This window comes from Trichosurus vulpecula, chromosome 3 (genome assembly GCF_011100635.1).
Source record: "Trichosurus vulpecula isolate mTriVul1 chromosome 3, mTriVul1.pri, whole genome shotgun sequence".
Lineage (NCBI taxonomy): Eukaryota > Metazoa > Chordata > Mammalia > Diprotodontia > Phalangeridae > Trichosurus > Trichosurus vulpecula.
The window spans coordinates 363,393,500-363,417,779 of record NC_050575.1 but is presented as its reverse complement, the minus strand read 5'-3'; the positions used below and the strand labels follow the sequence as shown (position 1 = coordinate 363,417,779).

Genomic DNA, 24,280 nt, shown 5'->3' with positions numbered 1-24,280 from the left:
AACAACATGAAGAACAAAACATTTTATATTCCTGTTTTTCTGTTGCTAGGACTATTGGGATAACATATAGAGACTATTAGGTCCTATGTATGCCTTTTCCATATTTATGCCATGTGGTCATATGTATGTATCCCTTTATGATTACAAATCACTTTATATCCATTATCTTACATCATTCTCACTGTAACCATGCGAAACAGGCAGGATATTGACATATTAACATCTCAATTTTTTGATACTGAAGATATTGAGGGTCAGAAAGATTGTGACTTTCTTTTTTTAATTTTATTAATGTTTTAATTTTCCAAATTACATGCAAAAGCAATTTTAACATTTTTTTTCAAATTTTAGTTTCCACATTCTTTCCGTTCCTCTACTACTCATCTCATTGAGAAGGCAAGCAATTTGACAATGGTAATACGTGTGTAGTCATGCTAAATATATTTACATGAAAGTTATTTGTGAAAGAAAACACAGACCAAAAAAATACCCAAAAAATAAAGTAAAGAAAAAGTATTTTTGATCTGCATTCAGGCTGTACCAGTTCTTTCTCTGAAGATGGATAGCATTTTTAATCATAAGTCCTACAAAATTATCTTGGATCATTTTATTGCTGAGAATAGCTAGGGTATTCACAGTAGATCATCAGACAATATTGTGGTAACTGTGTACAATGTTCTCCTGGTTCTCCCTGGTATCACTTTGTGTCAGTTCATGTAAGTCTTTACAGGTTTTTCTGAGAGTATCCTGATCATCATTTTTTAAAGCATAGTAGTATTCCATCACAATCATATACAGCATCTTGTTCAATGATTCCCCAGTTGATGAACACCCCCTCAATTTCCAGTTCTTTGCCACCACTAACAGAATGGCTATAAATATTTTTGTACCCTTAGGTCATTTTCTTTTTTGATTTTCACCTCTTTGAGATACGGACATCATGGAAGTATTGTTTGGCCAAAGGGTATTCATGGTTCTATAGCCATAGTTCCAAATGGTCCAATCAGTATACAACTTCACCAATATTATATTAGTGTGGATTTTTTTTTGTTTTCCAACACCCCTTTTTTATTTTCTTTTTCAGTCATATTAGCCAATCTGACAGGTGTAGCTGGTGGTAGCTCAGAGTGATTTCATTTGCATTTCTCTCACCAATAGTGATTTAGAGCATTTTTATCATAACTTTAGATAGATTTGATTACTTTATCTGAAAACTACTTGTTTGTATCTTTTGACCATTTATCAATTGAGGAATGGTTCTTCTTTTTATAAACTTGACCCAGTTTTCTATATGTTTGAGAAATGAAGTCTTTATCAGAGAATCTCACTGTAAAAAAGTTTTCACTGTAATGATTGCCAGCCACGTATTTCCCTCCATCCTATTTTCTCTCTCTTTATCCTACTTTCTCTCTCTCCTTTTACTCTGTCCATTCTCAAAAGTGTTTTGCTTCTGACTTGTACCTCTCCCAAACTGCCCTACCCTCTATCTAATCCCCTTCCCTGCTTTTATGCCCTTCCCTCCCCTCTCCTTTTATCCCCTTCCTACTTTTCTGTATGGAAAGGTAGATTTCTACACCCAACTGAGTGTGTATATCATTCCCTTTTTGAGCCAATTCTAATGAGAGTAAGGTTCATGTGCTGCCCTCCCAGCTTCCTCCATTTTCCCCTCCACATTAAAATCTCTTTCATACCACTTTTATATCTGATAATTTATCCTATTCTAACACTCCCTTTCCTCTTCTTCCAGAGCATTCTCCTTTCTCACCCCTTAATTTTATTTTTTGAGATAATCATGCCATCAAATTCAGTTCAAACCTCTACTTTCTATCTGTGTGTACTCTTTGTAATAAGAAAGTTTTTAAGAGTTATAAATATCATTTTCTCACATAGGAATATAATTGAATCTCTTATAATTTCTCTTTTTTGTTTATGTTTTTATGCTTCTTTTGCATCTTGTATTTGAAAACCAAATTTTCTATTCAGCTCTGGTCTTTTCATTAGGAATACTTGAAAGTTATCTATTTCATTGAATATCTATTTTCCTCCCTAAATAATTATACTCAGTTTTACTGGGTAGGTGACTCTTGGTTGTAATCCTAGTTCCTTTGCCCTCTGGAATATCATATCACAAGCCCTCCAATCCATTAATGTAAAAGTTGATAAATCTTGTGTCATACTAAATCTGAATCCACTATATTTGAATTGTTTCTTTTTGACTGATTGTAATATTTTCTCCTTGACCTGGAAGGTCTGGAATTTGGCTCTGATATTCTTGGGAGCATCCATTTGGGTATTTCTTTCAGGAGGTGATTAGTGGATTCTTTCAATTTCAATTTACCCTCTGATTCTAGAATACCAGGGCAGATTTCTTTGATAATCTCTTCAAAGATGATGTCTTGGCTCTTTTTTTAATAATGGCTTTCAGATAGTCCAATAATTCTTAAATTGTCTCTCCTTGACCTATTTTCTAGGTCAGTTGTCTTTCCAATGACATTTCACATTTTCTTCTATTTTTTCATTCTTTTGATTTTGTGTCATTGTTTCTTGATGTTTTACAATGCCTTTAGTTTCCACTTTCTCAGTTCTAACTTTTAAGGAATTATTTTCTTCAGTGAACTTTTGTACCTTCTTTTCCATTTGGCCAATTCTAGTTTTTAATGAGTTCTCTTCATTGGATTTTTGTGCTTCTTTCATCATTTGGCCTATTCTGTTTTTTAAAGTATTACTTTCTGTGTCTCCTTCATCAAGCTGTTGACTCTTTTTAAATTATTTTCTTGCATCACTCTCTTTTCTCTTCCTAGTTTTTCTTCTACCTCTCTTATTTGATTTTTAAAATCTTTTGTGAGCTCTTTCATGACTGGAGACCAATTCATATTTTTCTTGGAGGTTTTGGATATAGCAATTTTGACTTTGTTTTTCTCTTCTGAACATGTGTTTTGATCTTCCTTATCACCATTGTAACTTTCTATAGTCAGAGTTTTTTCTATTGTTTGCTCATTTTCTAGACTATTTCTTGAATTTTAACTCTAAGCTAAAGTGAGGCTCTCCTTCTGGAATGCAGAGAACACTGTCCAAAGCTTCAGATTTTTTGTGCAGCAGTTTTCAGAGGTAGTTGGAAGACCTGTAAATTTTTAGCTCTTCCAAGTTGTTATGATCTAAGGAGAGGTATATTTACTACTCTCCTTTACAGTGTACTGGTTTCTGGTGACCACAAGCAGTCTTTTCAACACTGGAACTGTGACCAGAGTCCCTGTTCCCCTGTCACTACAAGTTCTGCTGTGCTACTGCTCCTCCTCATACTATGACTAAGACCCAGGACTGTAACCCAGATTGAAGTATAGACAATGAAACAGAGTCATATCCTTGGTGCCAACAAAGGGATCTCTGTAAATCTCCTTCTGACCTATTGTCTGATCCCTTTGCCATCTGTGGACTGAGAGGTCTGGAAATCATCACTGCTGCCACTAATTCAGTCAGCCCAAGGCCTGTTCCCAGTTTTCTAGGGCTCTGTCTATTCTGGCATGTCCTCACACTAGACTGAGCTCCTATCTCACCCTGGTGCAGTTTCCTGCCAAACTTCTCAGTTGTCTTGAGCTGAAAAATTTTATTTCACTTTGTCTTTTTGTGGCTTCTGCTGCTCTAGAATTTCTTTAGAGTCATTATTTAAAGGTATCTGGAGAGGTTGTGGGGAGAGCTCAGGTGAGTGCTTGCCTTTACTCTGCCATCTTGGCCAAGATTAAGTGACTTTCAAATACTATCACGGCTAATAAGCAGTAGACCTGACTCTTTTTCTCTCCCATAAATCTTGGTCTCTAAACCTACCTCTATTCTCCATATTCATCAAGGATTATTTAGTCTCTTACATTGCTGAGATCAGGGGCATCCAATGAGAGCTCCTCAAACTTCCTTCCCCTGTCCCTTGAAACGTGTCAATAATCACCCTCCTGTTTTGGAGGATGAAAGAAACTTCTTCCTCCATGAGGCTGATCTCTTTCTCTTTATCAAGGATTTCATTAAGAAGAAGCAGTATGGAGTAAGGTAAAGAGCATTGGACTTAGAATTAGGAAAGTTGTGAAGCTCTCTTACTGTATAGCTGGACAAGTCACCTGGCACCTCTCTGTGCCTCTCAGTTTCTCCTTTATGAGATGGGAAAAAAATTTATACTATCTCATAGTTATGAAGATAATACTTTATAAAACTTAGAGTGCTATTTAAATCTAGCAGAGTCTGAAGAGTGGCATTGGGCAAGTGAGCAAGGTTTATCACTCGCTCCTACTTGCCACCACCTTTGTACAAATGGGACTGCTCCTCCCCAGTCACTCTCTTCCCCTTTTACTTTGTGGGGCTATGCCTGTCCAGCTACTTCCTCAGCTCCTCCTGACTAGAAAAGTTTTTTTTTCTTTTCAAATTGGGCAACAGAAAACAATGGAAATAGAAGTGGTCAAGGCCCTGCCTCCTAATGCCAGCCAGCTATTTATAGCCAAAACTGCTAACTCATTTGCCTAGTAGGATAAAGGTCTAAGTTTCCCTCTTTGCTTTGTGCAGTTGGAAAACTTAATAATTATCTTTCTATAGCTCAAGCCCCCAACCAGAGAAGATTTTTCTGTATGGAAAAACACTGCAATTATGAACTGTCTTTCTCCCCTCCAGTATTCCCTTATAATCTTCTCCCACTCCTTTTCCTCCCTTCTTCCCTCTCTTTTTCCTTTTCCTTCATCCTGTCCTTCTCCTTCTCCCTCTATTGTTGTTGTTATCATCATCATCATTTTTCCCCAGTGGCTAGTATTGCCTCCTCATGACTTCCTCTCTCTGAGTCATAAACACATATGCTACTGGTCACAGTAACTATGCCCTAGGCCCTTTGTGCTGGTCCGCCATGTTGACTGGCTTGCTCTCTAAAGCTTCTTTATCTACTTCCCACCCCAAATCTCTTAGGACAGGAATGTCTAGTTTATCCATACACCCTGTCAGCCATGAGATAAGGGTGGGCCATATCTGTTCTGACCCTTAGATGTCCCTCTCTAGTATTCATATTTCCTTAACAATTCCCAGAAGTGTACTACATAAATGTAAATTGCTGTCAAATTATTGTACCAACTTCAGGGACTTAGTCCTTCAATCTTCAATCTTTTCCTCTCCATATGTTTGTAAAGATTCTCGGATCTCCCAAACTCTTAAAAAAATCAAATTCCTTTGCCCTTTTAAACAATTCATCCACCATCTCATTTCTCTCCTCCAATTCAGCTACATTTCTTGGGAGTAAAAATAGTATATAGCAGATGTCACTACTTCCTCTACTTCTTTTCTCAACTTTTTGCTACATGGATTCTGTTCACCCTACTAAACTACTATTTTTCCTAGATCTTCTTTTCTTCATTCTCAGCATTCTCAGATACTCTTTTACCTACAAATATCATCTATAACTCTTTTCTTGAGCTTTCCTCTGAATGTCAGGTAACTACTTCAGACTGCCTTTGAAACATCCTCATCTCCACTGGAGTTCATATTCACCATGCCCAAACCAAATTCCTTTTCCCCACAACATACTTCCCCTGCTGAGATCCCCATTTCTGTCCCTGGAACCAGAATTTACCTACTATTTCATGTGCAAAAGTTTCATTATCTTTAATTTATTACTATCTCCACAATCAGTTGGCAAGTATTTTTGGTTCCCCCTCTGCAATCTTCTTCACCTCCTTCATCTCCTTTCTGCTACATTCTTAGTACAGAAGGAAGGAAAGAAATCTTTTTAAGTAGATATTCTAATCTAGGCACTATGCTGACTTTTCCAATATTATCTCATCTGTTCTTCACAACAATCCTGAGAAGTAAGTAGTAGTCATCCCCATTTTAGAGTTGACCAAAATGAGGCAGACAAAGGTGCAGTGACTTTCCCAGGATCACATAGCTAGGAAGAGGCTGAGGTTGAATTTGAATTCAAGCTTCCTGACTCTATTCACTGTACTACTAACCTACCTCTAAAACCTCATTACAAACTACCTAAACTATTTTGGTGGCCCCATAAGTTTTCTTCTTGCCTCCAATCACTTCTTTCCATGAAAAATGTCCTTCTTACTACTTCCTGATTAAGCTCCTCTATGTACAGACATAATATTTTAAATCCTCTGTTCAAAGGCTCCCTGTTCAGTTCAACAACTATATTAAAGCCCCTAATAAAGATGCATTAGATAGGAACAAAAAATACAAAATCATCCCTTTCCCCAGGGAACTTCTATACAATATATACACAGAGAAGTAAATACAAAGTACGTAAAATACAAAATCTCAGATGCAGAATAACACACAACTTGAATTGGGGAGAGTAATCATAAAAAGTTCAGGTAGGAGGTAGTACATGAATTGTTTCTAAAAAGGGAATCAAAGTTTCCAAGAGATAGAACTTGAGAAAAGGAACATTCCAAGCATTGAAGGCAACTTTTATCAAATTATGGAAGTGGGAGATGGAATAACACACATAGGAAAAATTAGAATTTTGTGGTATTTGAGGGAAATAAATTAGAGTTCAATTTTGAAAGATAGGCTGGAGACAAATTAAGAAGCATTTTAAATTCCAAGCAAGTGAGGCCACAGTTTTTTTTTTTCCTAGAGGCAATAGGGAGCCACTGAAGGCTCTTGAGCTGGGAAGTTACATGGTCAGAGTTGTGCTTTGGAAAAAATGGTGTCTGTATGGAGAGTAAATGAATGCATGGAAAAGCCTTTATTAAGCTGGGTGTTTGGGGTTTCAGCCACCACAGACCAAGTCACCAGAAGCCTCTTGAAAACCATAAGGGAAGAACAGCATCCTGTAGGTGTCCTCTGGGGAAGGTGATTTCTAAAGACAAGAACAGGATCATAAAAACCCAGGGAAAAGAGAATATCCAGGAGAATATTGTACCAAAATCTATAGAGAAGTTGAGAAGGATGAAGACTGAATAAAGGCTATTGGATTTGAAAATTAAGAGGTGCTCAGGCAGTTAGGTGGCACAGTGGACAGAACACCTAGCATCAGGAAGAAGAGAGGTCAAATCCAACTTTAGTTATTTACCAGGTATATGACTTTGGCCATTTAAACTCTGTCTGCCTCAGTTTCCTCATTAGCAAAATAAGAATAATAGCACCTGCTTTCCAGGGTTATTGTCAGGATAAAATGAGATAATATTATAAGGTGCAAATCCTAAATCATTATATAGATGAAAATTGTTTTATTGGGGATTTTTGCCATTATTTATTGATAACTTTGGAGGGAATAGTTTCAGTTGAGGAAGGCAGTTTGCTGGGAGTGAGAGGCAACAAGTAAATAGAGTCAAATAGTTATCTACTCGGACTAGCTTGTCCATTCCTTGAAGGAAGGGACTATTTCCTTCTGTCCTTGTATTCCTGGTTCCTAGCACACAATAGGTATTTAATAAATGCTTCCTTGCTTCATTGATATATCTCTTTATCACATGCTCATTCCCTCTACATCCACTCTGCTTTAGGCAAAGTAGAATGATTTCCATCTCTCTTCCATATGCTGCACTAACCACCTTCCATGTGTTTGCTCATGCTGTTGTGCTCTTCCATGAATCTATCTCTAGTATTTTAACTCTCAATCATCACTTGGGGGAAAGCTCAGATCCTCTCTCATGAAACTTTCCTTAATCCTCTCCTCTTCTTCCTCTCCACCAGCATTTGGTTATAATCTTTTTCCCTCTGGAACCATACATATCACTTGCTTTAGAGCTCTCATACAGTGAGAGTTCCATCCCTTTGAGTGACTAGTACAGTGCTCAGGTGTATTATAAGATAAGCAGAAAAATTATACCTTATATTTCCAGATTGGAAGACAAGTTTACTAACCACTGTCATGGACCACTCACAGTAAGGCTGACTCCACTCTTGTTCCAAGCTCAATGTCTCCTTACATAGCTCCATTCTGTATACCACCCTTCCCTGTAACTGGATAAATGTTCAGTGTATAGAATGCTAGAACTAGAGTCAGAAAACCTGAGTTCAAATCCTGCTTCAGGCACTTACTAGCTATGTGATCCTGTGCAAGAAGCTCAAACCCTGTTTCTTTTCTGTAAAATGGAGATAATAGCATCTACCTTTTAGGGCTGTGAAGATAAAATAATATTTGTAAAGTATTTTGTAAACCTTAAGGCACTATATAAATGCTACTACCTATTATTCTGTTTATCGTTTCCTTTGTGAAGACTAGAGGAGTTCAGAAACAACTGTTACCATGGTGATGTTATTTTGGAATGAAGAGGAGAGCACCAGACCACATGCATTCACTCTCACATAGACAGTGCCTCCCAGGGATGCCAGAACCCAGCCTTCTCACAAGTTAACTTTCTCATAAAATCACTGAGGATCTAGGCTTCCAGAAAGTCTTCTCTCTCTCCTTGGTATACATGGTTATGCTTTGTAACAAGTGTGATTTTTGAGATACATTGCAGTTATAAGTGATATGTGACTCTAATATGGACTCCTAATCACCATAATCATGGGAGCAATAGCAGCCTATACTTTTCTACTGACTTGACTCATTCTTATCATTCATCCAACATGTAAATAACCTCAATTCCTAATTAGACACCTGCACACACATCCACTCCAGAAATTTCCTGTTACCAACTTGGACCTTCAGCTGATTGCCTATGCCAATTAGGGAAATTCTCCACCTGAGTTTGGTACAGAGAACCAATACTGGAGAATTTCCCCTCCACTTCCGAATCAGATTTAAAATGCCCTTCCCATGTCTGGTGCTATTGCCTGATTCAACAAAGCCCACCTTTAAGATATTAGATTTTTCCACTCATCCATGATTCTGAGGGGGCACTCCCATCAAGACTTTACCACGGAACACTTCTCTGTCATATGAATAACCCTGGCCCTGTGTGATTGAATCTCTTTCTGTGATGTTCCAAAATATGTATGTTGCTTTCATTTTTGTCTTCTTGATGTATCACATAATGAAACTCATTCTTTTTCCAGCATCCAGAATACCAATTTTCTGTAGATCCTTGAACATTGGTCCTTGCTCTAACTCAAGCCAAGAGGACAAATAGAGTACTTTTCCTAAAAGACTTCTCCCACTTCCTTGGACTACACTACCACAACTACATACCTCTTACTCTATGTATTAACTTCCCACATGCAGGGACTAGTTTTTACCAGCACAACATCTAACACGAGAAATGAAAGTATATGCTGTCACCTCTTAATAAACTCAGGGGTACTTGGCAATTATATATAGTCATGTATCCCTACTGATTCTGTGCATGGTTATCTCCCTGTTTCCTAGTTTTCTCAGACTTTACCATGCTGCCTCTTCAGAAAAAAAAGGGCTCCCTCAGGTTATCTGAAAGATGAGTGAATGGACCAGCATGAGAAATACATGTTTTCAAAAAAATTATACTCACTCTGCTCAAGTAAAAGTACATGTATAGTTTATCACTGAGGATATAAGACTAATAAAGGGGTTACAGATTTAGACAGGAATTAGACTGGACTAAATGACCTCTATGGGCCTATGGGCATGACACTATTCTCTATTTATAGGCTGGAGGGCTCTGAGTCCTAGGGAGCAATCAGGCAAAGGGGAAGTCAATTGATCAGGAAAGAGAACAGTTTGAGAATGATAATATATTAGATGTGGAAATGTTGTGAACCATAAGGGGAAACTGCTTGGGAAGCCAGGGGATTAACTTTTGCTTTTGCTGGTAGGGGATAAATTAAGAGGGCTCTAGGAAGACCAAGCAGACTGCTTGGGGAGCCAGGGTAGAAATAGGTTGGGCTGGATAGCCTACACAGAAGGACCCAGAATTGAGGATCTTTAAGACAAATATGTCTAAATCGAATGAAATTGCATTTTGTAATGCTGTAACAATTAGAGTAATTTATTGCACAAAAGATCCTGTGCTGAGAATATGCTGCCTTCAGTATTTTATGACAAAGAAGGGCTTAGGAAATAAGGAGAGGAATATATCTGTCCTCAAGGCTATAGGAACCAAAGGGATTCTGAATCCTTACCTGGAGAGACAAAATGTAGAGAATAAGCAGAGCAGCTTTAATCATCTGCAGAAGAGATCCTTGTTCAAATAAAGAGATTTTGCGATTCTGTAATCTCTGAGAGTAATACCTCCATTACTCTCAAGAAATTATTATTTAATGCCAGGGATCCCTTCTCAGTAACTGCATTCTACATATTGAACCCTATGACACTGAACACAACCACACTGTAGTCTCAGGAAATCCTGCTTGACAAACATTGGGGTCCTCTAAAAAATCCACGTAATTAACATTCATACAGAATCAAGAAGTAATGGAACTCAACAAGCCACTCAGGCGATGCAGCATTCTACATTGAAATCCCATTCTTACATAAAAGTGGTCCAATTTCAACATAGCTTTACAAAAGGATACATTTCAACCCAGGTGAAGGTCTTTAAGGGTGTTCTTGGTCTGCCTTGTTCAACATGATTGTCAATGATTTGCATGAAAAAAATAGTCATAAAATTTATAGTTGGAATGGAATGAGGAAAGATAGCTAATATATTGGATGAATCAGGATACAAAAGGAACTCTATATGCAAAATAAAAAAGCTGAATTAAATTACTTAGAAAATTTATAAATTGTGTACTCTCTGTTAGGCCCTGTGCTAAGTGCTGGTGCTAGTGATGCAAGTATAAGCAAAGAAGACTGTCCCTGACCCCAAGGACCTTTTATAGTAGCATGGGAAGATAATACATAAAGTTTTGCTGGAAGAGAGGGATAAGGATGATGGCCAGAGTGGAGGCAACATGATGAGGAGATGGCCAGGAGTGGTCCATGGAGGCCTGGTTTCTGGGGAGGTAAGGCAGCAAATTGCAATACATCTCACTCTCTTTCATTCACCCTTTCACAATGAAAGTGTAGATTATCACCTTATCAAATTAACATTAAGAACTGGGCTATTAAGGGGAAGAAAATGAAGTTTGTTGGGTAAAGAAGTGGAAGAAATGAGAATAATGACCTTACTGTAAGCAGCACAGGGGATAAATATAAGGGAACAAATAGGAATTCCAACTCTTTGGTTCAAAAAATCAATTGCAAATGTATAAAATCAGTGAGACATGGCTTCACAACAATGTCATATGAAAAGGACTTGAAGGTTTCAGTGGACAATTAGCTCTACTTTAGTCAATGTCATGCCCTCAGGCTGAGCTAATATAGTACAGAATGAGGGAGATGAGAGTTCTGCTGCCCCGTACCCTGATCACACCCCTCCTAGTATTACATGTTCAGCTCTGGACAGCACATGTTAAAGGGTACATTAAATTGACAAAATAACATATTTCTAAACAAGGAAATCAGTAGGATAAAGCACCTTGGACTATGTTCTATGAAGAAGGGTAAAGGAATTTATATATATTTTTCTTGGAGACATTTAGGTGGATTGTCCAGTTTCTTTAAATTCTTGAAGGACTCTTATGGAAGTGGAAGCAGCCTTATTCTATGTGACTTGAGAGAGCAGGAGGTTTCCAAGAGAAAGGAGTTAGAGGTGAAACTTTTCCAGCTAAATCTTAAGAGGTACTTCCCAACAATCTCACAGATTGCCTCTTGGTCCAGGGACCTCCCTACCACTGTAGATGTTCACACAGAAACTAGGTAACCATGCATAAGGAGTGCAGTGGATGGAACCCTGCATGAGATAGGACATCAGAGGATGTGAAATCCTTCCAATCCTAAGATTCTCTGAATATAGTGAATGCATACAGAATCTGTAATTTAGGACATTAGTATTTAGAATCTTTGCTCTATACAAGATTTGATCTCAGCGTCCACCCTTTACCCCTCTCCAAAGCATTGAAGAGAGAATTCCATTCAAAAAGAAAAGTACAATTTGCACTTTAGTAACATATCTACGTGAATACTGTTTACTTTCATGCACACACACACACACACACACACACACACTCATTAAGCTGTACTTTCATATGTGGGAAGGTAAATGGAAGAATGAGGAGTGAGCTTTACTGCAATATACTACATCAGTATGTCTCCACTCTCACAACTAAGAGTTGGTCCATCCTTACCTTCAATTTCTGAATATGATTCAGCAGTAATGTCTGCATTGCTGCCTTCCTTGGTCTTGCAAAGACAGCTATGATTCAGCCCATTGCCAGAATGTAGGACAGAAAGTGAGGAAGAGGAAATTCATCCCCTACACATCTGTGTCTCATCGCCAACACCTAATAACCTAGGAAATGGGCCTGTGCAGAAGGGAGAACACATTATGAAACAGAAATCAGATGGAAGCAACCTTTGTCCAGAAAGACCAGGACATCTAAAAATTCAGGGACCAGTATCTCAGCAGTTTTAGTCCTGAGATTCACTCATCCTGTTTGGAGATGTTTTTGGAAGAATCAAGAACCACCAAATTAAGCAAAATAAATTGTTTGTAGAGACTTCCTCAGTCCCTAAGACATCCTTTGGAGGAGCTGTTGATGGATATTAGGTTGATTAGTGACAGTGACATCACATTCTCCAATTATCTAATTTCTTTTCCCCTGAGGTAGGTCAAAATCACATCTCCTGGGTGTTTGAAGTGATATGCCCCCAGGTACATCATGAAGTCATTTGGGGGTGGCATTAGATCCAGGGTCTCTGAGAAGTAACACACCATTTGATATTTACCTGGCACTGGAGACGTTCCATATCTCCAGGGGATCTGTGAATTTGGGTGGGAAAAATACATCTTTATTTTCCCTAACCTTTTATTTCCATCACAACCCTGTGTATTTTTTAATGCCTTTAAAAATATTCTGAGAAGAGGTCCATAGATTTCCCAGACTGCCAAAGGGGTCCATATCACAATGCAGTTTAAGAACTCCAGCTTCAATCTATTATCTCCTTTGACCCTCTCAATAATTTCCTGTGATTGATTGAGTGCCTTTTCTTATTTACATGACAGGTGGGGAAACTCAGCTCCACAGATGGAAAATTTCTTGTTCTATATTACATAACTAGTCAGTCAACTAGACGTGGAATTCAGGCTTCCTGAAACCCAGCATTAGTCTATGATCATCATATCACACTTTCCCCCTCAGATAAATCTGCAGGCCTGGGCTATTTAAATGGCTCCTCCACTGAAATACCCTTACCCTATCCCACGTAGTCCCTTAGCTGCTCATATTTTGTTTCATCCTCCCTATTGCAAACTCTTGATTTGGAGGTTGATCCTAATTTCTAGATATGTCAAAGGCTCGTACGTTAATGACCTTTATCCAAGCTAACAACATATTCCTTACGAAAGAATCCAACTTCTCCTTCAAAGACCAGCCCAAATGCCTTCTCCTGCAGAAAATTTTCCCTGATTCCTGCCATCCAGAAATGATCCTTCACTCTTCTGAACTCTCAAAATGCTATTTTGATTTCTTTCTCATTTATCATATTCTACCTTGTGTTTTCATTATTTGTGTCTCTCCAACTAGACTGGAAGCTACCTGGGGGTGTGGGGGAAGGGATTGTGGCCTATTCATATCTTTATTCACTCTAGTACCTATCATGGAACTTAGCTCATAGCTTAGCACATCATGAAAAGTCAAATCTTAAATGGAGATAAAATTGGAAAAGTAGGGTGGGGCTGGATTACATGAGCATCTAACTCCAGTCTGTGCAATAGTAATTAATCTAGGCAACGGTAAGCTAGTGTAGGTACTGGAGGGATAGATTAGAGGGAGAAGAGACAAGGGGTATAGAAACCAACTGAGAAACCATTGCGAGAGTCTCTTTGGGATGGCATGAGATTTTTGGGCCAGAGGGGTAGCCATAGGAACCAAAAAGACCAGACAAATACAAGATAGTAAAAGGAATATTTGGAAGCCTCAGCGGACCTTATTTATATCTATAATTGTATCTTCCTCTTCAGGTTCCCTGCTTTGGGTGAGTGATTTCTCACACAGCAGCCAATTAAAAATATTATTGAATTGAATTGGGGAGATTCATAAGACTCAGGATGGGACTTAGTGATTGCTATGCCATCATCAGAGCACGGCATAATTTCCACCACTGCAGGACTAATGAGGCCCCATAGACATTCTTCTCCCTTTACCCATAGGTTCCTCTGTTTGAGCAGAAAGTTATCACCCAGGGGCACCTTTTTGCAATCCAATTAAGTTAACTCAGAAGAAGAATGTCTGGGTTCTCCTGAGTGGTTGTAACTAGGACCTAAGCCCAACAGCCCTTCCGTACAAATGTGTCCCAGGATGGCCAGAGACAAAGTCCCCCCAGTAGCAGAAGTGGATACTTATAATTAACATCACTTTAAAAAATCAGAGAGTTCCATGAGAACATGAAATGTCATCTTCAAGTTAAGACCACATGCATTTAGGGTAGATAGGACTCTCAAGCAATGGACAGAGTGCTGGACCTAGGAAGATGAGTTCAAATCCAGCCTCATACACTTACTAGCTATGTACCCCTGGGAAAGCCACTTAATTTGCATCTTCCTCAGTTTCCTCATTTGTAAAATAGGAAGGATAATAGCATCTACCTCCCAGGGGTTTCGTGAAGGTCAAATGAGTTGAAATGAGTAAAGCACTTTGCAAAGAATAAAGTCCCATATAAAAGGCAGCTATGGTAATTATTAGGCTATGCCATCAGGTCATATGACTTCTGGTGCTTCTTTACTTCATGCTTGATAATTGTGTTTCTCATTGTGGCCTTCATGACCCCATAATGGTCAAAATCTGTCACCTTGGCTTTCCCTTCCCTGGCTTCAATCTACTTGGTCTAGCTTGTAGTTCTCTATTTTGAACTGATATTTTCTTTCCCCCAAGCAACGTGGACATACTTTTGACAATCATCATGTGGGACTTGCAAACAAAGTCTATGAGTTGCATACATCCAAATATCATAGTATAAGTCCTCACACCACTGCACAGGCCATTGACATAGGCCTATTCTGATTAATAACATGACCAGTTTGCCTGCTTGTGGCCAAAATGAAATGGAGGCCTCTCAGTCAATTTCCACATGGAGCTTGAATACCATATTAGTGATGATGAGCAAGAAGGAATGGAAGGAGACACACTTTATACAGCACCACCAATTATATCCACTCACAATTTAAATTAACGTGTATAATATACATGTAATAGCTTTTTGGTTCTTCTGCATTCCTTTCTGTTTCTAATTTGCCCATTCGTCTATGTATTTGCATAAATATATTGCCAATAATATAGTCAGTAGTAATTGCATACACTGTTCTGCAAGACACATAGAATCTCAGAGTGTGAATGGACCTCAAAGACTATGTAGCCAGGGAATCTTAGCCTTTTTTGTGTCAAGAACCCCTTTGGCAGTCTGGCAAAGCCTATGGACCCATTCTCAGAATAATGTATTTAAACTCAAAGTACACATAAGATGAGCACATAAGATGAAAATCAACTACGTCAAAATATAGTTATCAACATGTTTTTTTTAAAAAGTTCAGCTCCCTCAAGTCCTGAGTCTGATCTATGCCTGAAGGTCCATCTCCTGTACAATATCTCTAACAATCTCTTATCTCAACTAACTCAGCATCTATCCTACTTCAGACCCTTATTATCTCTTGTTTGGATTGTTGCAATAACCTTCTAAATGGACTTCCTACCTCAAGACTCTTCCATCTTATACATACAATTGCCAAAATAATATTCCTAAAGTATAGGTCTTACCATGTCTTTCCCCTATTCTATAAACTGCCATGGCTCCCTATTACTCTTAGAATCAGTTATGCTAGTATTTAAAGACCTTCACAATCTAGCTCCACCTCATCCTTTCCAGCTTAATTTTACTATACTTCTATCTAGCCAAACTCACCTTGTAAAGGATGCTCCATCTCTCACCTCCATCCCTTTGTACAGGCTCTCCCCCAAGCCTGCAATATGCTCCTGTCTCACCTCTGCCTATCATGATGCATGGTTTTCTTCAAAGCTCAGCTCAAGTAACACTCTTATATAAGATCTTTTCTGATCCCCCAGCTTCTAGTGCAGTCCCCCAAAGTACTTTGTATTTATTATGCATATTTTCATGTCTACTTAAATATGTATATGTTGCACATATTGTCTCCTTAATGTAAGTAAGCTCCTTCAAGGAAGAGACTTATTTCATCATTGTAGTCCTATTATGTGATAAAGTGGTACTCAGTAGTGCTCAATAAATGCTTATTGGTTGATTGATTGATTCAATAAGTCTCTGCTAGAAGGCCTCTTGTGATAAGGAACTCAGTCTTCTTGAGATGGCTCATTCTAAATTTGGACAGTCCCATTTTCTACGAAGCTTCACCTTACTTCACAATGCAATCTTTCTCTTTGTAACATTTAGGTATTGCTCCTGATTGTGCCCTCTTGTGCAACACAGAATACGTCTTATGCCCCACATCACCCCTCAAAAACATGAAGACTCAATCATACTATACCAAACCTTCTCTCCTCTTAAAAATTCTCAGGCCAAAAGGGCTATTAAAATGTCCATACCCTTTAATCCAGCAATACTGCTCCTAGGGCTGTATCCCAAAGAGGTCATAAAAATGGGAAAAGGATGCACATGTACAAAAATATTTCTAGCAGCTCTCAAAATTGAGGGGTTGCCCATCAGTCGGGGAATGGCTGATCAGGTTGTGGTACATGAATATAAGGGAATACTATCATGCTATAAGAAATGATAAACAGGCAGACTTCAGAAAAACCTGGAAAGACTTCTATGAACTGATGCTAGGTGAAGTGAGCAGAACCAGGAGAACATTGTACGCAATAAGAGCCACAATGTGTGAGGACTGATTTTGATAGACTTAGCCCTTCTTGGCAATGCAAGGACCTAAAACTTTACCAAAGCATTCATTGTGGAAAATGCCATCCACATCCAGAGAAAGAACTATGGAATCATAATACAGAGTGAAGCAGACTATTTTCTCTTTTGTTTTGTTTTGTTTTCTTTCTCATGGTTTTTCTCACTTTTTATAGTTCTTCTATGCAACATGACTTATATGAAAATATGTTTAATATGAATGTATATGTAGAGCCTTTATCAGATTGCATGCTGTCTTTGGGAGGGAGAGGAGAGAGAGGGGGAGAAAATTTAAAATTTTTGGAAGTCAATGTTGAAAACTGAAAATAAATAAACTGGGAAAAAATTTTCAGGTAAAAATTGTCAATTCTTTAAAATGAAATCAGCATAGCATGGTTTCTGGTCCCCTTGAAATCTTCATTACCATATTTTGTATGGACTGTGGCTTGCAAATGTCCTTCCAAAGATGTGGCACTTTGGGAGATGGAGCCAAGATGGTGGAATAAAGATAGAGACTCACCTAAGAGCTCCCCCAAAACACTACAAATACCTCTAAAAATTACTCTAAACAAATTCTAGAGCAACAGAACCCAGAACAAGATACACTGAAACAAATTTCCAGCCCAAGACAACTTGGAAGGTCAGCAGGGAAGTTCTGTTGCACCACGGTGAGAGAGGAGCACAGTCCAGTGCAGTGCATGCAGGCCCCAGCAAAACCAACGCAGGCCTCAGAATGACTGAATCACCGACAGCAGAGGCAGTTTCCAGACCTTGCAGCCCACAGACTCTAAAGACAACTTAGAAGATCAGTAGAAAATGCCTGTCATGCCTGGGTGACACTGGAGAGAAGTCCCATGCCAGCCATACCAACAGCCACAGCGGACCAGGAGCAGGCCTTGGGAAGTGACTGAATTAGCAGCAGTAGTGGCAGCAGCAGCAGAACCTTCCATATATCTCCCCCCACAGACAGTAAGAGAGTCAAACAACTAGTCAGAAGGAGAACGCAGGGGTTTTTTTGCTAGCACTGAGGGAGAAATCCGTTGCTTTGCCCATACTTGGATCCAGGTCACAGTCCTGGGTGGCAGTCCCAGGGTGAGGAGCAGTACTAGCACACCAGAGCTGTGTGGCCACAGTGGAGGAGGGGACCCTCCTCACAGTTCCAACACAGAAAAGAATGCTTATGGTCACTCACAGAACAGAGCACAGTCCAGGATAGTAGAAACATGATTCCTTAGATCATTCCTCCTTGGAAGAACTGAAAACTTACAGGTTCCTAAAATATTTCTGAAAACAGCTGCACAAAACCCCTGGAGCTTAGAAAAATGTGCCCTCCACCCTGGAAGCAGAGCCCTACTTTAACAAATAGTTAAAAGTCAAGTAATAGGCTGCGAATTTGAGCAAACAACAGAAAAAAATCTGACTATAGAAAGTTACGATGGTGACAAGGAAGGCCAAAACACACACAGAGAGAAGAAGACAACAAAGTCAAAGCTCCTACATCCAAAGCCTCCAAGAAAAATACAAATTGGTCTCAGGCCATGGAAGAACTCAAGAAGGATTTTGAAAATCAAGTAAAAGAGGTAGAGGAAAAATTGGGAAGAGAAATGAGAGTGATATAAGAAAATCATGAAAAATGAGTCAATTACTTTGTAAAGGAGACACAAAAAATTACTGAAGAAAATAACACCATAAAAACAGATTAGGCCAAATGGTAAAAGAGGTACAAAAAGCCTATGAAGAGAAGAATGCCTTAAAAGGCAGAACTGGCCAAATGGCAAGGGAAGTCCAGAAGCTGATGGAAGAAAATAAGTCTTTAAAAGTTAGAATTGAGCAAATGGAAGCCAATGACTTTATGAGAAATCAAGAAGCAATAAAACAAAACCAAAAGAATGAAAAATTAGAAAACAATGTGAAATATCTCATTTGAAAAACAAGTGACCTAAAAAATAGATCAAGGAGAGATAATTTAAAAATTATATGACTGCCTGGAATCCATGATCAAATAAAGAGCCTAGACATTATCTTTCAAGAAGTTATCAAGGAACTCTACCCTGATGTTCTAGAACCAGAGGGTAAAATAGAAATATAAAGAATCCACCAATCACCTCCTGAAAGAGATCCTAAAATGAAAACTACCCAGAATATTATAGCCAAATTCCAGAGTGCTCAGGTCAAGAAGAAAATATTGAAGCAGCCAGAAAGAAACAATTCAAATATTGTGGAGCCACAGTCAGGATAACACAAGATTTGGCAGCTTCTACATTAAAGGATTAAATGGTTTGGAATATGACATTCTGGAGGACAAAGGAGCTAGGATTACAACCAAGAAACACATACCCAGCAAAACTGATTATAATCCTTCAAGGGGAAAAATAGACATTCAGTGAGATAGACAACTTTCAAGCATTCTTTTTTTGGGGGGGAGTAGGGACATTTACAATTTATACAAGGTGCCTAGGGAGCAGGGACACATCTCCCCTCCTCTCCCACAGGCCAAAACTTGTTCGAGCCAATCACTGATGATTTAGGAATAAAAGCCAATGGGTTTTGTAATGTTGTCCATCCCTAGCTCATTTGTTTCACCTGTCCTACCCCCAACCAGTGTCTACAGTTCCCTTCTCCTCAGTCTCAAAGGTCACGTGAGATGGCCCCCATCTTCCTCATGCCCACCCACCACCCACCCCAACACCTCATGTCGGAACTCCTCCAGACCTTTCACCATGGCCCCCCAAAGTTTTTGAACATAGAACCACAGTGCCAGACGCATGCGAACATCTAAAGGGTTTGGCTTTCCTGCCCCAGGCAGGGACACTCTCCCCACTCTGCTGCAGCTCCCGGCATGGGGCCAGCACTGGTCACCGCAAATAGAGTTCGAAATCAAAGGGAGAGGAGAAGACCTACATGGAGCCATGAAGGCTGAGATCCCGTTTGGTTCGGTGGGGGTGGGGTAGGGGCTGAGGGGTCAGCTCAGGGGCTGGGACGTCCCAGGGCAGAGAGGGAAGAACGAGGGGAGGTCAAAGACCAGTCATGCAGCTTGGGACAAATCTTGTGTTGATTTATGTCGGATTCTCAGTGGTCAGTTAGGATTGGCTTAGAACCAGGTTATGCGAGTGAGTGTCGGAGAGAGAGAGCATGAGATAAGAGAAAGATAAAAGGAGAACGGGCATCACCAGCTGCCCTGGGCCTTCACTTTGCAGTCATCATCTGTACAAACCCTTCACAGTTAACTTGGCCATCACCATCTATGTCGGCCTCTCAGATCATCTCATCCACCTCCTCATCAGTCAGCTTCTCCCCAAGGTTGGTCATCACGTGACGAAGCTCTGTGGCACTGATATAACCATTCCCATCCTTGTCAAAGACACAGAATGCCTCTCAGATTTCTTCCTCGCTGTCTGTGTCCTTCATCTTCCGTGCCATCATAGTCAGGAATTCAGGGAAGTCAATGGCCCCATTTCCATCTGCATCCACCTCATTGATCATGTCTTGGAGCTCAGTCTCAGTCAGGTTCTGACCCAAGGACCACATCACTGTACCCAACTCCTTGGTGGTGATGGTCCCATCTCCATCCTTATCAAACAGGGAAAAGGCCTCCTTGAACTCTGTGATCTGCTCTTCAGTCAGCTGGTCAGCCATGGCAGGGCACGGGCACTCTAAGCACCGGAGGAGGAAGAAGAGGAGAAGAAGGAAGAGGAGGAGGAGGAGGGAGGAGCGGGGGTCGCTCGGGGCTGGAAGCCAGGCTCCAAGCATAGCAGGCGGCAGAGCTCCTGCCCCATCCGCCACAGCCTCTGCGTACTGGCGCCACCCACTTTCAAGCATTATTGTTGAAAACATCAGAGTTGAATAGAAAATTTGACTTTCAAATACAAGACTCAAGACAAGTAGAAAAAGGTAAGCAGAAAAGTAAAAACATAAGGGACTTAATAACATTAAACCGTTTACATTCCTACATAGAAAGATGATATTGTACCTCATAAGACCTTTCTCATTATTAGGGTAGTTAGGAGTATATGTAGACAGAGGGCACTGGGTGTGAGTTCTATATGAAGGAATAGTTTCTAAAAAAATAAAATTAAGGGGAGAGAGAGGAATTTCCTGGGAGAAAGAGAAAGGGAGAGGTAGAATGGAGTAAATTACTTCACATAAAAGAGGAAAGTAGAAGTTTTTACAGTAGAGGGGAAGAAGGCGGAGGAAACGGGGAGTGAGGGAACCTTACTCTCAGAATTGGCTCAGAGAGGGAATAACATACACACTCAATTGGGTATTGAAATCTATCTTACCCTACAGGAAAGTAGGAGAGGAAAGGGATGAGGGAGGTGGTGATAGAAGAGAAGGCAGATTGATGGAGGGGATAGTCTGATGCAAAACACTTTTGAGGAGGAACAGGTGTGGAATGGAGAGAGTGAATAGAATAAACTGGGTAGAGGAATAGGATGGAAGGAAATACAGTTAGCAATAGTAATTGTGGGGAAAAAAATTTGAAGCAAGTTTCTCTGATAAAGGCCTCATCTCTCAAACATATAAAAACTGAATCAAATTTCTAAAAATAAGAGTCATTCCCCAATTGATAAATGATCAAAAGATATGATAAGTTTTTAGAAGAAGTAATAAAAATTACCTATAGTCATATGAAAAAACACTCTGACTCACTATTGATTGGAGAAATGCAAATTAAAATGATTCTGAGGTACTGGCTCATGCCTACCAGATTGGCTAATAGGACAGAAAGGTAAATGACAAATGTTGGAGAGGATGTGGGAAAAATTAGATACTAATGCACTGTGATGGAGTTGTGAACTGATTCAAATATTTTGTTGAGCAGCGCTTCTTAAACTCTGGGTCACAACACCATATGCGGTCACATAACTGAATGTGAGAGTCATGAAAAATTTGGCAACAATAAAAGGTTTCTGAACAAGCAACAACCAAAAATTAATTCGAAATCAAACATGTAATGAATCTGAGGTGTTTCTGGCAGTGCTTGCACATGTTGCATCATACAACTTCACAGCAACCTAGGGTTCTAAATATTTAACATGCACACTTTGCACTGCACATGATGTCACATCACACAATGCCCAGGAATGCTGCCAGAAACACCTTGGTTCAGATTCTAGACTATCGTATGTTATGAGTTGCAGTGTTTTTACTGTACATATGAAATTGTCAAATGAACTTTGGCTTAGGATTAGGACAGAATTTCCAACGATTTCTGAGATGGTCCTAAACATACTTCTGCCATTTTGTACTATGTATTTCTGCAAAGTGGTGTTTTCAGCATTGACGATTACAAAATTGAAATATCAATCAATTTTGAAAAACATTGAAGATGCTCTGTGTCCTGCAGTATCAAATATTCTGCTAGTATTTAATTCTTTATGTAAAAATGAACAAGCACCTCCATCTCATTAGTATGCAAATTTGCTTTGGTGTTTAATAAATGGTAAAATTATATGCATACTAAAGAATTGCTTTAGAATAAATTTCTTTATGCTTCATTATCAGTAAATGTTTGATTTGTATACCTATTGCATATAACTATATGCATGCGGTCATGCTAAAATTTCTTAGGCAAAAAAGAGCTGAGAGTGGAAAAAGTTTAAGAAGCCATGTTATAGAGCAATTTGGAACTATGCCCAAAGGGTTATAAAATCATGCATATCCTTTGACCTAGCTATACCACTACTAGGTCTATATCCCAAAAGATATAAAAAACCAAAAGGAAAAGGACCTATATGTACAAAAATATTTATAGCAACTCTTTTCTGGGGGCAAAGAAATAGAAATTGAGGGGATGCCCATCAATTGGGAAATGGCTGAGCAAGTTGTGGTATGTGAATATGATGGAATAACATTGCACTATAAGAAATGAAGAGCAGGATGCTCTCAGAAAAACCTGGAAAGACTTGCACAGGCTGATGCAAAGTGAAATGTACTGTCTACAAAGTAACAGCAATATTGTAAAATGATCAGCTGTGAAGCAGTTAGCTATTCTTAGCAATACAATGATCCAAGATAACTCTGAAGAACTTGTGTTGAAAAAATGCTATCCATCCCCAGAGAAAGAACCAATAGTGTCTGAATACAGATTGAAGCACTTTTTTTCAACTTTATTTATTTTTCTTAATTTTCATCCATTTTTTTCCACAACATGACTATTATTGATATGTATTGCATGACTACACATGTATAACCTATATCAAATTGCTTGCCTTCTTTCAATAGGGGGTGAGGGTGGGGAGGGAGGAAGGGAGAGAATTTGGAACTCAAAGTTTTGAAAACAAATGTTAAAAATTGATTTTACGTGTAACTGGAGAAAAATACAATACTAAATAAAAAAGAAAAAAAAAGATGTGACACTTTGAATTAAACATAATACTTCCCACGCATTCTGACCAGGGACAAGCACATCTAGACAATCACACATCTTTTCTTTTTTTGGAGTGGGGAAGGCAGGGCAATGGGGGTTAAGTGACTTGCCCAAGGTCACACAGCTAGTGAATATGTCAAGTGTCGGAGGCCGTATTTGAACTCAGGTCCTCCTGACTTCAGGGCTGGTGCTCTACTCACTGCACCACCTAGCTGCCCCTGAGAGTCATACATCTTGATATAGACACTGTTCTTCACTCAAGGCAGCATTAAGATCACATTATCACATCATATTGAGCCTGCTGTCCACCAGAACCCCCAGTACTATTTTCCATCCATGCTCTTTCCCCCTTCTGTATTCTAAGTTTTGTTAAGGGTAAGGCTTTACATTTATCTCTATTCAGTTTCCTTTTATCACATACAGCTCATTTCTCTAGCATGTCCAATACACCAATGTGTGGCTCAGCCCGGGAACATATGTGACCTGGAGGCAGTGCTTCTGTCCTCCAACTGTTCAAAGTTTCAGGACTAGAAGGGACAGAGAGCAGGAAAACCTTTGAAATAAAGACTTAAGCTTCTGGGAAGTAGCTTGAAGTTCAGGTAGTGTTGATTCCTATATTTTGCTGCTATATATGACTCCTATATGCTTCTCCCTACATTTTGGCTCCCTAAACCCAGGGAACCCCTCTTTGATTGGTAATCATTCTCTTACTCACCTCAGCCTTTCTAGCATCATCCCATATCCTCCATAAGAACCCATCTGGCCTGGCCTTTGGATTCAATATTCTTCACTCATCTCTTTAGCCTGTCACCCTTCCCACTTTACAAATTCTCTTTCCACCTGTCTGATGTCCTTGAGTACTAACACATTTGAACCTTGCTTCTGGAAGGTCATGAAATGGTTCTCTAAATTCACAAAATCAACGACCTTGTATACCTGTAATTGTAGACTGTCATACTGCTAGAGACCAGACAGTACCAACAGCAACGATCTCAGATGTCTGATAAATTAACCATACTATAAGAAATATTTGAGACCTGGAAATATATAAATTCCTTGCTCAGTTATTACTTGGAAGAGGGTGGCCTTGGACCCAGGTAGCAGAGATTACT

The 24,280-nt window shown here is 39.3% G+C and overlaps 2 pseudogenes; both read right to left on the bottom strand.

Annotated features, from left to right (window-relative positions):
• The window catches only part of LOC118841651, a 1,013,973-nt pseudogene that overhangs the window by 613,220 nt on the left and 376,473 nt on the right, over positions 1-24,280 (bottom strand).
• LOC118841669 lies at positions 19,985-20,434 on the bottom strand (annotated as a pseudogene).